This window comes from Urocitellus parryii, chromosome 3, assembly GCF_045843805.1.
Source record: "Urocitellus parryii isolate mUroPar1 chromosome 3, mUroPar1.hap1, whole genome shotgun sequence".
Classification (NCBI taxonomy): domain Eukaryota; kingdom Metazoa; phylum Chordata; class Mammalia; order Rodentia; family Sciuridae; genus Urocitellus; species Urocitellus parryii.
In genome coordinates, this window is record NC_135533.1 from 87675089 (window position 1) to 87689949 (window position 14861).

Below are 14861 nucleotides of genomic sequence, written 5' to 3' on the forward strand. Positions count from 1 at the left end.
TTTAGTACTTGGAACATTATATTTCTGTCTAAATTAACAGCAGAATTAACACAGTGTTTTATAATGAATCAAGTAATGAATATTTTTTTTTCAGTGAGTCTACTATTTTGATCATTGTTGGATAAAAATGAACGTATAGGGGAACATGCCCATGGTAGATGGGAAGTTTAATATGTTATTAAGCAGTATCAAAAAAAATTACTTAGTAATTTTTGGTTGTGTTTGCTTTATAGTGATTCAATTAAATACAGAATCATGCTGATTAGTAAATATGGATACATAGTATGATGTAATATATGTTATAACAAATGTAGGACCAAGAATATAACTAAATGGCAAAGTGCTCACCAAGTATGTGCTAGGTTCAATTCCCAGCAACATAAAAATAAATAATATGGATTAGGAGTTAGAAGAGAAACAAGATTAAAATTGGATAGGAACAGATGTTATAAATCTTTGTATAATGGATAAAAATGTGTGTGTGTGTGTGTGTGTGTGTGTGTGTATATGTATGTGTTTATATTTTACATGGCGGTGAGGTTGAATTTGTGTTTTGAAGATAACCTATAAGAAAAGTTTAGGGGAGGGAGAGAGAACAAAAGCAGATGTGTACAGAGGTTACTATGGTAACCTAAGAGAAAATAATAATTGCTAGATTTAGGTTGGTGGTGGATAGCTTAAAATGTTGCATTTAAGAGATAACCAGGAGGTAAAATCTACCAGGTTTGTGATGGCTTGAAAATAAACATGTGCAGCTACAAGGAAGTCAGTGATAGTACTTAACTGGATTGCTATCCTTGTGCCTCAGTGTTGTGAAAGACTAGCAGATTTTATAGTCAAGTTCATTGATAGTTTACAACTAGAATTTTTGTCATAACCATACTTTTTTGAAGGGCTTTTTTCTAGTTTCCCCCTTTAAATAGATATTCAGACACTTGAAATTTTTTAGTTTTGGGAAACTTCCCATAAAGAGATAGGTAGCAAATATTGTAGGCTTTACAGACCTTTTTGAGTTCTGTGGCCTCTTTTGTGACGTGGAGTGGGCCATAGACAGTATATAAATGAATGTGTGTGACTGTCTTCCAATAAAACATCACTAGAGTGCACTGAAATGTGAATTTTCTATGATTTTAATGTATCATGTAAGTTTCTTACATTTAAAAACAAATTAGCCATTAAAAAAGTAAAAATTGTTCTTTTATTTTGCAATGTTGGAGATGGAACCTAGGGCCTTGCATACACGATAGGCAAGCACTATACCACTGAGCTATATCCCCAGCCCTAAAAAAACACCAGGGCTATATAGAAACAGGTGGCAAGCCACATTTGGCCTGCAAGCCCATAGTTTGTCAACCCCAGAAATACCCCAAGTACAATTCTTTTTAAGAAACTTTTAAGATAAATAGTATTAGGCTGTAAGATTTTTTTTTTCTTTTTTTATTCCTTTGGAGTCATTAAATCCTTAAGGCTTAATGCTATGTTTCATTCATTTGTGAATTTGCAGATTCAGGAGACGAGAATAAACATAAAAACAGGGAATTATCAACAAACCCAGTATATGGCTAGCGAAATATTTAATGTAGATTTAATTCCTGTAAGAATAAAAGTAATGAACACATATTAATGAGAAGTAGTTTCCAGAGTCAGCCCTTATGAAGAAAGCCTTTGTACACTAAATACAGGTGTGTTAAGAAAAGTAGATTTGGTTTTTAGTGTAGGAATAAGAAGCTTGTCTTGTACATGGGAGTGAGTATGTCTTCTGCTAAACTTGAAAACTCTTGTTGAACTTGCCCATCAGTTCTAAATTAATTTTTGAGGTGATAAGTCATTTTGTATTATTGTATTACAAAATACTGGCAGTATTGAGTAGTACTATTTGTGTGCAGTAAGTAGTGGGCAAAGTTTTATCTGTGTAGACAATACTGATAACCGTCAGGTACCCAATGGCTACACTAAAATTTTATTTTTTATTTTGATGTAAGGTCTCCCTAAATTTCTTAAGGCCTTGTGAAATTTCTGAGGCTGGCTTTGAACTTGCAGTCCATCTGTCTCACCTTCCCAAGACACTGGGATTACAGGCATGCACCACTGAACCCGGCTAAAATTTTGATTTTAATTGTGATACTAAACTTAGTGTGTGTTTAACCTTCATGATTATCTCTTCATGTGTTATGGTAGCTATAAAAAATTATTGACAGTAGCAGAAAATATACTGAAGATTTTAAGGTCCAAATTGCCAAAGGGTATTTTTAAAAATCCTATCAGATTTTCTGAGGTATATTAAGTATCTAAAAACAGTTATTTAATTTAAAAAAAGTAGTACTTATGATAAATACATTCATTCTAAGTATACATGTTTTGTGTGTAATACTGTATTAATATTTAGTATTGATAAGAAATCTTTACCGAAGAAAAACAATTACTTTTAACGGAAAACAGTAGAATATGTAAATTAAAAAAATTCCATTCTGGCTATGATTTAAAATTTTTGTTTTTATTATAATTTTTTTCTTTCTATAATTCATATTAAGTTATAATGTTATACTGATAACATTTCGTTTATTGGTATATTGTTATCTGGTTACTATATATTATAGGCTCACTCAAGTGTAAGTGATACAATTAGGATTGCAAAAATATTTTGTATATCTAATCCTGTAAGCTTAGAAAATGTAAATGTTAGCCAGGTATGGTGGCCTACACTATAACCTCAGTGACTTGGGAAGTTTAGTCAGGAAGATCAAAAGTTCAAGGCCAGCCTGGGCAACTTAGTGAGAATCTGTCTCAAAATAAAAAGGGCTGGGGATGTAGCTCAGCAGCAAAGCACCACGGGATTCAGTCTCCAGTACTACTGGAAAAAACAAACAAACAAAAAAAAACCAAACAAGTGGTTTGCATAATATGTGCCTATAAGTTATTTGTGACCCATTATTTTTCTCTCAACTTTTTACAACAATTGCAACTAAAAAAGAGTTCCCCTCCCCTTTTGACAGTATAGATAAATAGGGGGAAAGTAATAGGGGTAGAAGAAGGGGAAGGGAAGGTACTGAGGACTGAATTAGATCACTATGTCAAAATGGGTTCTATAATTATGTCAAAATGGATTCTACTACATGTATAAAAAGAACCAAACAACAACAAAAACTTGTTAATTGGGGCTGTGGATGTAGCTCAGTGGTAGAATGCTTGCTTTCTATGTGTAAGGCCCTGGTTTCAGTCCTAGTTTGGGGTGGGGTGGTATTTGGGAGACTATAATTGTACCTGTATCTCTTGAGTGAGTTTTAAGTGTAATGAATTTGTTACCTGATTATTATACATTAAAAGCAGTTGTTTTGAGGCATGTATGGCAGCGCAGGCCTGTAATCCCATTGTCTAGGGAGGCTGACAGGGATCACCAGTTCATAGCCACCCTCAGCAAAAACTAAGGTGCTGAGCAACTCAGTGAGACCCTATCAAATTCATTTGAATTTTTAGAATATAGTTTTTGAAATAGCTAAAATATTACAAGACCACACACACACATGCACATATATATGAATGATAGGAATAATATGTATATTTTATGGGTATTATCTGTGTACCTCATAGATAGAACTTAAAATTAAGCAGATGAACAATTATAAAACAATGTGCTCTGTACCCAAGTTGATATTCTGGTTCTGAACCATTCTGTCTTTGGTCATTTATTTTCTACAACTAAGAGGAACTGGGAATGTGTGTGATTAGAAGCAAATTATTATAAAGCTTTGAGCTTACTGGTGTAATATGTTGCTTTAAGATAGTGTGTTAAACTACTATGGTTAAAGTTCATTGTAGTGATTATTTTGAAATCCATAGTTGTTAAAAAAAACTTTTATTTGCTTTTCATTTGACTTCTACAGTATAATGTAAGGCCATGGCAAAACTAACGTTGTGCTCACAGGCTGTGTATGAATCCACAGATTAGTGAGTGTTGTACAGCTGTGTAGTGTCTTGGATGAAAAGTTATGATCCAGAGGTATATTTCTTCATCTAGTGTATAAATTTCCAGAGCAAATGCCATTATTTCATATAACCCCCAGCTGAGAGAGAACTCACAGAGCATAGGCTGTTGTCTTATTTATGAATACTGTTGAAGTTTATTCTCATTTCCAAAGTGCCCTGCATATACAGTGTGTTAAATTAATCAGCTTTTCATTGCTGTGACCAAAATACCTGACAAGAACAACTTAGAAGAGGGAAAGTTTACTTTGGCTAATGACTTCAGAAGTCTGAAATCTGTTGCTCTGGGCCCTAGGTGAGGTAGAACAATCATGACTGAAGAGTGTGGCAGAGGAAAGCTGTTCAGATCATGGTGTCCAGGAAGCAAAAATAGAGTGGGGAGGGGGCTACCTGAAGATGAGCCCTTCTGGGGTACATCCCCAGTGTCCCACATCCTTTAGCTACACACCAGCTACCAAAAAAAAGTAGGATGGACTGATTAGGTTACAGTTCTCATAGTCTCTTCATTTCACTCTGAACATTTGTGCATTGACACAGGAACTTTTTGGGGAACACATCATACTCAAAACATAATAGTTTCTAAAATTGTCCCTGAGAATGCAGAAGCGAAGTTAGCCTTGGAGCCATTGTCCTATTCTGTAGTGAGCTTGTTTTATATCAATGAAGAATAAGAAAACATTTAACCTTGGGCTGGGGATATAGCTCAGTTGGTAGAGTGCTTGCCTCACGTGCACAACGCCATGGGCTCAATCCCTAGCACCACCAAAACAACAACACTGAACAAACTTTAACCTCTCTGCCTTAGTCCTAAAGCAAAATACCTGAGGTTTGGTGCTTTATATAAAAAAAAAAAAACTGGTTATTTAACACAGTTTTGGAGGCAGAAAGTCCAAAATTGACCCCTAGACCCCTACTGTTTGGCCTCTGATGAAGGTCTTATGATGGATGGTATAATATTGGCAGGAACATGTGTAGAAGAGATCACATGGCAAAACAGGAAGCCAAAGAGATTTGGGGACCAGGTTTGCTCTTTTTTTTTTTTTTTTTAACAACTTGCTTCTATAGGAACTAATTGGGGTCCTTCAAGAACTACAGTAATTCCTTCTGTGGCAGATAACCGCAGTGATTGATCACTTTCTACTGGGCCCCACCCCTTAAAGATTCTACCACCTTTCAGAGTATCACTTTTCCAAAGAACAAGTGTCTCATCACATAAACCTTTGGGGGACAAACTCAAACCATAGCACTCCTGTGTCTGTCTTGTGCTGACTCAGCATCCTGCTGCTTTATCCTCTCTTCTACCCTAGTGGTTATGTGGGAGCATTTTCAAATTCCCTAATGGCAGAAGATACTCAGTATATTAGATTTTATGAAATCCATTAATATTAGTTAAATCACTGATCCCTAAGTCCTTGTTCTATTACTGGCATATTCTTTAATTATAAATTAAGAACATCTTGTTAGTATTACCACATGGATTTAATTTAATTTTCTATGGGAACTGACCTGTCCCAAACTACCATGATTTAAGTTGACTCTTCTACTGTACATATAGCTTTGGGCTCTTCAGTTCCTGTTCTTCAAGCTGACAAGAGCAATCACATTGTATCCTATTTGATATTCATCTATAAAAGGGTTTAATCTAATTGACTCAACACAAATTTAAAAGAGAAATCTTGCTATTTGTTGGTTTTCCCAGGGAAATACCCATGTGGGTCAAGACAACTTTTATTTTCTAATAAAGCTATAGTTTCCAGTGTCAGAATTCTTTTCTATACATAATAGGAGCATGCACAAATTTCAGTTTCAGGGAACCCTTTTCTGTCAGTTGTCATCCACCATTAAGATCTTTTATAGTTATTCTAATCTATTAGATTTGTAGGTTATAGATAAAGTAGTCTAGACAGTAAATGAGATAGGATGAGGAACACAGAGTTCAGTTTAGTAAACAAAAGCAAGAAGTTGTCAGGTATGGTGTTGCAAGCCTGTAATCCCACTGGTTTGGGAGGCTGAGGCAGAGAATCTCAATTCAAAGCCAGCCTCAGCAAAAGCAAGGTGCTAAAGCAACTCAGTGAGACCCTGTCTCTAAATAAAATACACAAAAAGGAAATTGGTATCTAAAGTGTTATTTTTAGTGAATGTGCTACAGACATAAAAATTTATGCATGCACTTCTTGGGTATGACTTTAACAATGGCTGTAATTTTTTTTTATTTGTGGAGGCAATTACTGAATCTCAAATACTTAATTTCTCTGGGTTTCTAAATATTTCTGTAAATATGGGAAGTATATTTGTTAAAATGTCCAGAATTTAATTCCAGTATCAATTTTGATTTACTCATGGCATACCTAGTATATAATACGTTTGCTTATCCTAGCTTTCATTTTATTGATACTTGCCAACATTCACAAGAAATATGTCTTCTTGAAAACATTCTTGGAATAGCCCCACCCCCCATGATGGGTGCATGATTATATAATGTTTTTATATATAAAGTGTTATAAATTATTTGTTATAAATACCTATGGAAGAGGTCTGATAGAGGGGAGGCTGAAGAATATAATAAAAAGAGTCCTAATTATGGCTCTGCAGTTGAGTAGTTTTATGACTTCTTGCAAGCATTATTACCTGTCTGGGTTTTCTTATCTCTCAAATAAGATTAGAGTAGATGTTCCCTAAGGACCCACCTATTCTCATTCTCATGAAGTTGAATCATGGAGTGGGAATAATTGCTGTGAGCATAGAAAGTAGCTCTTTTTGGAAAACAGAGCATTGTTAAATATAAAACATTTAAAAATAATCCCTCAAGTGTTTCTGCTTTGCTTTGTTCTGTTTCTCATCAGGGGAGAAAAGAAGAAAATGAAATTACTTTTTTTTTTTAAGTATAAAGAAACCTTTGAGGGCATGTTTAAATGACCATTGTAAGACTTTTAATGAATTTCAGCTTGCTGATATTTAACTGTGAAAAAATAGCACTTCTTTGGATAGTCTTTCATTCATTCCAATATTCAAATGCCTACTGTGTATCAAAATAGTTATACTAATGACTTTGAGACTATACAAAATAAATCATACCAAAATTTTCACTTAGAATTATTCATTTCCTTTTTCCCTTCTCTTCAAAAGAGGTAGAAATGAGTAGATGGTAGAAAATAATGATTTCCTGGTAGACTTAAAATATGGTCATGACATTCCAAGTATGTTTTTTATACAAGTTGGTATATAATAGTTTTGTAAGCTCCGTCAGGGTTGCTTTGGGTGATGATTAGAGAATTAGATATTTGATAAAATGCTTACTGAACAAGAATAAAATTTAATATGCAAGCCAAGCGCAGTAGCACACATCTGTAATCCTAGTGGTTCTGGAGGCTGAGGCAGGAGGATCATGAGTTCAAAGACAGCCTCAGCAAAAGCAAGGTGCTAACTTTAAATAAAAAACAAAATAAAATCTCTAAATAAAAAAACAAAATAGGGCTTGGGATGTGGCTCAGTGGTCAAGTGCCCCTGAGTTCAATTCCTGGTGCCTTAAAAAAAAATTAATATGCCACCTTGTTTTGGAATGTATTCTGCTACATTGTATTGTTGGAACTTTTGCTGTCTGTTTTCATTTTGTTGAGAGAGATTTTTGTCTTTTAATAAGTAGCTGTCACTTTAAAACAGTATAGGTTTCTCCTTTAGCCTCTTGACCATTTTTTCCTTTTCAGTTCTACTTATTAAAACCATGATAGTGAACAGGGGATTTAGCTCAGTGCTAAAGTGTTTGAGAGCACATGAGAGGCCTTGAATTTACAACGCGCACAAACACAAAAGGAAAACAAAACCAAAAAAATACTATGATAGTTCCAGAGAAAAGACAGGTAATATGAAACTGCTCTTATCTGTTTATTTAGGTTAGTTATATTATGGAGAAGTTTTTCTTTAAAAGGATAACTCTGTATTTGCCAAATTTGGAACAGGTCCAATCAGCAAGTGATGTATGTCTGCTCAGTTTAGAATCCAGATCTTTAGATGTGCATTATGTATTACATACTCTAAAAAACTTTACTTACAAAAGATAATTTATTTACCTTTATTGGTATGTTTAAAACAGCTCTACCTTTAAAATGAATTTGAAAAAAAAATAGCTCATTCCTGTGAGCAATGCTTAGGGTTCTGTTGATTGTCAAATTATGGTTATTGGTAATTAGAATTCCGTAATCTGCTTTAATTGTACCACTCTTGCCTCTGTAGAACTCAGGGCAACTATATAATTTGTTTTTGCATCCATTTAGATATTTATTCACTGTTGATTTATATAGGTCTAGTCTGATGGGCAAGGTGAATAAAGTATTTAGAAGAATGTCTGTCTCACAGGTATTCTCAGACTTGTTAGGATCTACATAGAAGAAATATTAATGACATCAAATGAGAATTATTAATAAAAGAAATATAGTAGGTCAGAGAAGGACATTCTCGTTTTGAGTTCTCTTAAAGATTTCACTAAGATGGTGAGTCATGATCTGGGCTTGAGTGAGAATAGATTGTCAGTATACCTATTTTTCTTATTTTTATTAACAATCAAGAGCAGAGGCAAAAAAGATTTAATGGGTGATGTGGTTTTTTGGAGGAAAAGGATTAAATGGTTTTACCAGATTTGTAGTTGGATAATAATAGGAGGTAATATGAAAAGCTTAGCGTAAGAAAAGATGGTGTGTACATGTGAAATAACGTAAGATGCTCTTTGAGCCAGGATGCTGTGGCAGAAAGCTTGAAGGCTGAGCAGTTATAAGAGCTGAGTTACATCACTTTTGATTTCTACTTAGACCTATATTCTCTTTAAGTGAGCAGCTTAATCAAGAGAGTCTTTTGCTTATAATTATTTAATTCCATTGTTAGAGATAGGAAATGGCGACTACCATACCTGAGGAATTCTGTATTACTAGTATAGTACTGTGTTGCAGTATTAAATATTGTCAAGCATCGAAGAAACACAAAGGGAGACAATGATTAAATCTTGTTTTGGAGTGGAGCATTAGAGAAATTTTCCTGGAGAAAAGCGGCACCTTAGCAGGATCTGGGTGCCAATCAAGAGTCCTTTAGATCAGGCATGATGGTACACACACTTATCATCCCAGCAGGTTGGGAGGCTAAGGCAGGAGGTCACAGGTTTGAAGGAAGCCTGGGAAACAGTAAAAAAGAGCTGAATATGTAACTCAGTGGTAGAGCATCCCTGGGTTGAATCCCCTGTACCAACCCACTCCCACATTTCTGATTTTTTGTTGTTTTGATTCATCTCATGTCCTAAGTCTTTGAGGATATAAATTTCGCAGTTCCCATTTATTTTTCCTTCTGAGAGTTCTGAAAGGCTCCCCTTGCCTAGTGCGTCTCCAGTAATGATTAAATATTATTCTGTGAATAATTCCTGAGGTTTCCTTTTTCCCTCCTTGTCTTCACTTTTCCTCTTCCAACCTGGACTAATTACTTCTAGATCTGCCACATATTTAGCACCTAAGGACTTCCCTTCACCTCTCTCCTGTGAGGGATCTATTTGCTCTCTTGTTTTAATGGAGTAAGTGTTCTAGAAGTCTCTTGAAAGTGTCATTAAAGATCTGTCTGGAAAAAAATATATGTTATCAAGTGTGAGTATGTAATAGTTTAGGTACATAATCCAAATGAAATGTTTCCTTTTAATTTTTGAAGTTATTGTTTCACTTGTCTTTCTGTGACATTGTGTTAATGTTGAAAAGACCAGTGCCATTTTGATTAAAGAATAGTTTCACCTAAACTCCCCAAAAGTAGTGATAGCATTAAAGACAAAAATTTAAAAAGGTCTGGGACACTATTTTAGATATTTTGCTTTGATCTTTTGAAAATGTTTAATAGATTTTTTAAAATCCCTAATGCTTTGTTTTTTCATAGTAATGTAACTTTACATTTTATGGCTTTTTATTTTCATTTGTTTCTTTTACATTCTTTGAGTCTACATACTTATGAACTTTAGTCTAGAAAAATGTTACATTATGTCTTTATAGTTTCTTCTTTTCTCAATTTCTCCATTTTTTGGTTAGATGTTAGACCACCTGGATTGACCTTCTGATTTTTATTATCTACTGTCTTTGACTTCTGGTTCTGCTTCTTAGGAGTTAGAAATGCTGTGTAGAGTAATAGTTAAGGACTTGGGCTCTGAAGTTAGAAAGTCTGCTTGAATTCTGTTGTGACAATTTTCTAGATAAATGATTGGTTACTTATCCATCTGTAAAATGCTTGTACCTAGTTCAGAGGATGTAAAGGTAAATTAAATAGTTTGTTCAAAGTATTTAAATGAATGATTTCCTGCTACATAGTAGATGTTAATTATTAACATTTGACATTATTACCTCAAGTAGTTCTTTTACCTTTCTACATAAATCTTTAATTTTGATCGAATTTCTAATTTTCAAGTGCTTTCTTTTGGTTCTTTTATTATTTTATAGCTTCCTGGTCTTGTTTCTTGGATGCAGTATATCTTTAATTATTGGGATAATTAAGGAAATTGGAAAACTTCTTTAACGTATGGAAACCAAAGCAAGTAAATAGAAGCAATCAAATAAATAGAAACAAAAGCCCCCAATAAATAGAAATCTTATAATATTTGGGACCAGTAGTTGGCACTATTGAAATTTTCTGCTGCTACATGCATAGACTTTTATTATAGTTTTTGTGTCTGTTTTATTGCCTCTTTTGTGTGTTAAAGGTTTTTCCAAATTTATTTACAATTATGTTCAGATTATATTTGGCAAGAATATACATGGGTATATTACATCCTCAGTGCATTACATTAGAGAGCACATCATGTCAACTTTCCCTTTTGTTGAACATTTATTTCAGCGATTACAAGTCATTTTTTCTGTTGTAATAGTACCTTAGTAGTTTAAGAGATTATTGGGTTAGTATTTTCAGAATGTCTAATTATCCATATGTACTTTTACATTCTTTTAAAACTTAATATATTAAAATCCATGCATTATTTTGATTCTCAAATCGCCCAAATTTGGCCAAGAAGGAACCCTTTTAAACTGGCACAACAAGATATTGTAATTTCCCTGTCCTGGACCTAAAACTACCATTTCCCCAAGGAACTCAGGTTCTTTTTTGTGGAGGAATGATGATACAGAAACCTAGGGCTAGATGCTGGGGCTGCTTATTGATACTGGGTTGTCATTAGTGTTGGGCCCTTTTTAGTTGATAAAGCGTGTTTTTCCTTGCAGTCTATTTGATATCATTTGTTGTTTTGTAATTTAGGATATGGACTTTTTCCCTCAATTATTGGTGATTTGTTTTTATATTTAATTTCAAATCATTAATATTGTTCAAAAATCAAAAGCTTTATTGAAAGTTATATTCAGAGTATCCTCTTACCTGTGTCTTGCCATTCTCACCACCTATGGATAACTTGCATTTAAATCCTATTTTGAAGTATATGCTTTGTTTTTCTTGCAGATGTACACACACACATATATGAATTCCTATTTACCCTTTCTTACACAGTTGCTAACATAGTATGTTACTTAATATATCCTCGATATCACTCCATTTCAGTTCATAGAGATCTTTATTTCTTTTCATACATTTCCTTGTTTGGAAATACCAGATTCACCAAATCTCATGTGTGATCAATTAAATTGTTTCCAATATTGTACTATTTCAAATAGTGTCACAGTAAATTACTTTTTTTTTTTTAAATGTTGGGGTTCTACTTTCTTGGTGGGTTCTTAGAACTAGATCAGACGAAAAAACAATTTTGATTGATATTGCCCAATTACCTTTCTGTAGACATTGTACAATTTTATAATCCTGCCAGCAGCATATGCTTATTTACTCATAGCCACATCAATGGTGTATTATCAAACTTTTGAGTTTTCACTAATCTAATGAGAAATGGAATCTCTGTAAAGTAGAGCCCAAGTCTAGAAAGCTGTCTTGTGTCTACAGAGAACCACCTGGATTTCTAGTTAAATACAGTGAGTTAAACATCTGTGTTTCTCTCTCCTCTCTCCTAAAGTCACTAACATGAGAATAAAGAAATGCAAAGAACTTGAAATTGTTTTTTGTTCTTTAATCAAGTGCTGTGTAGTTTTTCATTTAAGTGTCATTTGCATATATTTTTGGTGAAATATCTTTTTAGAACTTTTGCCCATTTTTCTAACAGTTTTGATTTTTATTTTCTTCAATTTTAAGTGTTTTGGTGTGTGTGTATATATGTACTAGATATTGAACTTATTAGTAAGGGGCACTGAGCCACATCCCTAGCCCTATTTTGTATTTTATTTAGAGACAGGGTCTCACTAAGTTGCTTATTAGCACCTTGCTTTTGCTGAGGCTATCTTTGAACATATCATGATCCTGACTCAGCCTCTCAAGGTGCTGGGATTACAGGCCTGTGCCACCACACCTGGCCTCTTTTTGTTTTTGATATATATTACAAATATTTTTGTCATTTGTCATTTGAATTTGGTTTTGATTAATTTCACCATGATAAATCTTTTCCTCTTTATTTAGCATGGTGCTATAGAGAAAGACCTTAAAAAGTTAATTGGAAGTTTTATATGCAAGACTAAGGCTTACAATAGGCAAGAATCTTTGTTTCATTTGACTTAAGAATCTATCATATTAATGGGTAGAGATAGAGAAGGACTTTTTTCAGTGGGCAGATTGTGTGTGTGTGTGTGTGTGTGTGTGTTTTGCTAGGGATTGAACTCAGGGCCTTGTGCATGCAAGGCAAGCACTCTACCAATTGAGCTACTTTTTCTTCCTGCCCATTGCCATGTGTGGTATCCTCAGTTATATATTTTTGTTGGTTCATTTTTCCACAATAAACCTCTGTTCTCTTGTTCTGGTAAGAGAATGGTAGTTGCTTGCCTGGATGCCATGGATTGGGAGCCTGAAGATCTGTGGGTGTTTTTTTTTTTTTTTTTTTTTACTTGTAGATAGACACAGTACCTTTATTTTTATGTGATGCTGAGCATCAAACCCAGTGCCTCACCGTGAGGCGTGGTAAACAAGCACTTTACCACTGAACTACAGCCCCAGCCCTAAGGATCTGTTTGTATCACCATTTGAAGAGTTATGGAGCTATGGATTCCTGACTCCTTTGAGAATTTTGTAGTGAGAATTTACTTTTTTCAGCATACAGGATATCCATTTTCTCAGTCCTATTTATTTGTTCATTTCTTGTCATTTTAGTGTGTTTGGGGGAGAGGAGAGACACACATGTTTAAATTCACATTGTAAATTCCAGTAGTTTTTTTGTATATACTGTTTTTCCTCCGTAGGGGTGCTGGATGATCTCAGTGAAGCTTTTTATAATGTACATTTATTTAATGATTTAGGGTTTGTGTGCCATTACTCAGATAATTCTGATCAGTAGTTCTAACATAGTTCACCTTTGTCCCTGTTTTATACCCTGTTTAACCTCAAAAGCAGCAAGTTTTTAAATTTCCAAGGAAAAAAGATTGTTGGTCTTTGAAATTTAGTTGCTGCTTTGAGGGCCTCTTTGTCTTCCCCAAAGTTGATCAAATTTCATTGTATCTATTTCATTGTATGTAGTGTGTGGTAGGCAATTACTAATTTTTTGTAGTTTGATTTTTTAAAAAATGAATCCTCCTCCCCCACTTTTCATTAAGGTGGTTTTCAGGAAGTTGAAGTAAAACATTTCTTTTCAAATGCAATTAATATGGGGTTTTAAAAATATTTTTATATATGGACACAATATCTTTATTTTTATTTATTTTTTAATGTGGTACTGAGGATCAAACCTAGTGCCTCACACTTGTGAAGCAAGCACTCTGCCACTGAGCCACAACCTCAGCCCTTAATATGATTTTTAAAATGTTGTTCAAAATCATATATTTCATTTTTGAAATTGAATACTTGGATGAGAAGCTATGCTAAAACCTTTTCTCAAATCCTTCTAAAGTTCTGTATGAGATTATGATTGTGGTCTAACTCATTTGGTTGCCATTATCACGTCACCATAGAAAGAAGATGGTCCCTGAACCTAGAGAGCTGCAGAATGTCCCTTTCACTACTGGTTATATTACTTGTCTCTAATAGTGCTGCTCCTTCTTCCCTCTGTGTGTTTGCTCCAGGATCTCCCATGTGGACCCTTTTCCATGCTTGCCTATAGTTTCTTTTCCCTTATATTACACACAAGTCAATAAAAGACACCCCACTCTCTCTTGCCTACTGACTTTTCTGCTACTGCTTTTTACTATTGACTAGTATAGTCTCCCATTGTTTCTTAGGCTGGTTCAGTCAGTTTTTCTTGGGACTCTCTCTGTTTCATTCCTCATTTGTCCCTAGCCAAACTACAAATTAGGATTATATTCCAGCTCTGCTCAAGTGTTTCACAGTGTTGGGGTGGAGAGTGTCAGGAGAATAGTGAGACAGTAGGGAAACATGATGACTGCCTAAGCAGTAAGGAATCAGGGGATGAGACAGTTTTCTTTGGTAAGTAAGGTAGTAGAATAAAACTGACTAATGACCGATTCTCTCGTTTAGTAGGTTTATTTTTAATGGAATACTTCAGGCAAATATTTAGTAGTTCAAACTAATAATTGTGGGAGACGAACTAATATTTAATTTGTCAAAATTGACAACAAAAATGTGTCCTGGCTTGATGCTGTTGTTACTTGTGTTATGACTTTAGTAATAGTATGGTGAAAAGACCAATTTTACTGTTTTTTTGGTTATTATAATGAAATACCCAAGACTGAGTAACTTTATTTATTCTTCATGTTATTTGTTATTTTTAGAAGTACATGAGTATATTTTGACATATTTTTATAAATATGGGTCTGGTAACTTTAGAAAAGAGGTTTCTTTAGCCCACAGTTGTGGAGGTCAAGGGCATGGTACTGGCT

The 14861-nt window shown here is 34.3% G+C and overlaps 1 protein-coding gene across 3 annotated transcripts in view; it reads left to right on the forward strand.

Moving 5' to 3' along the window:
* The window catches only part of Znrf2 (zinc and ring finger 2), a 99429-nt gene that overhangs the window by 31373 nt on the left and 53195 nt on the right, over positions 1-14861 (forward strand). The gene's annotated exons all lie outside the window — the stretch shown is intronic.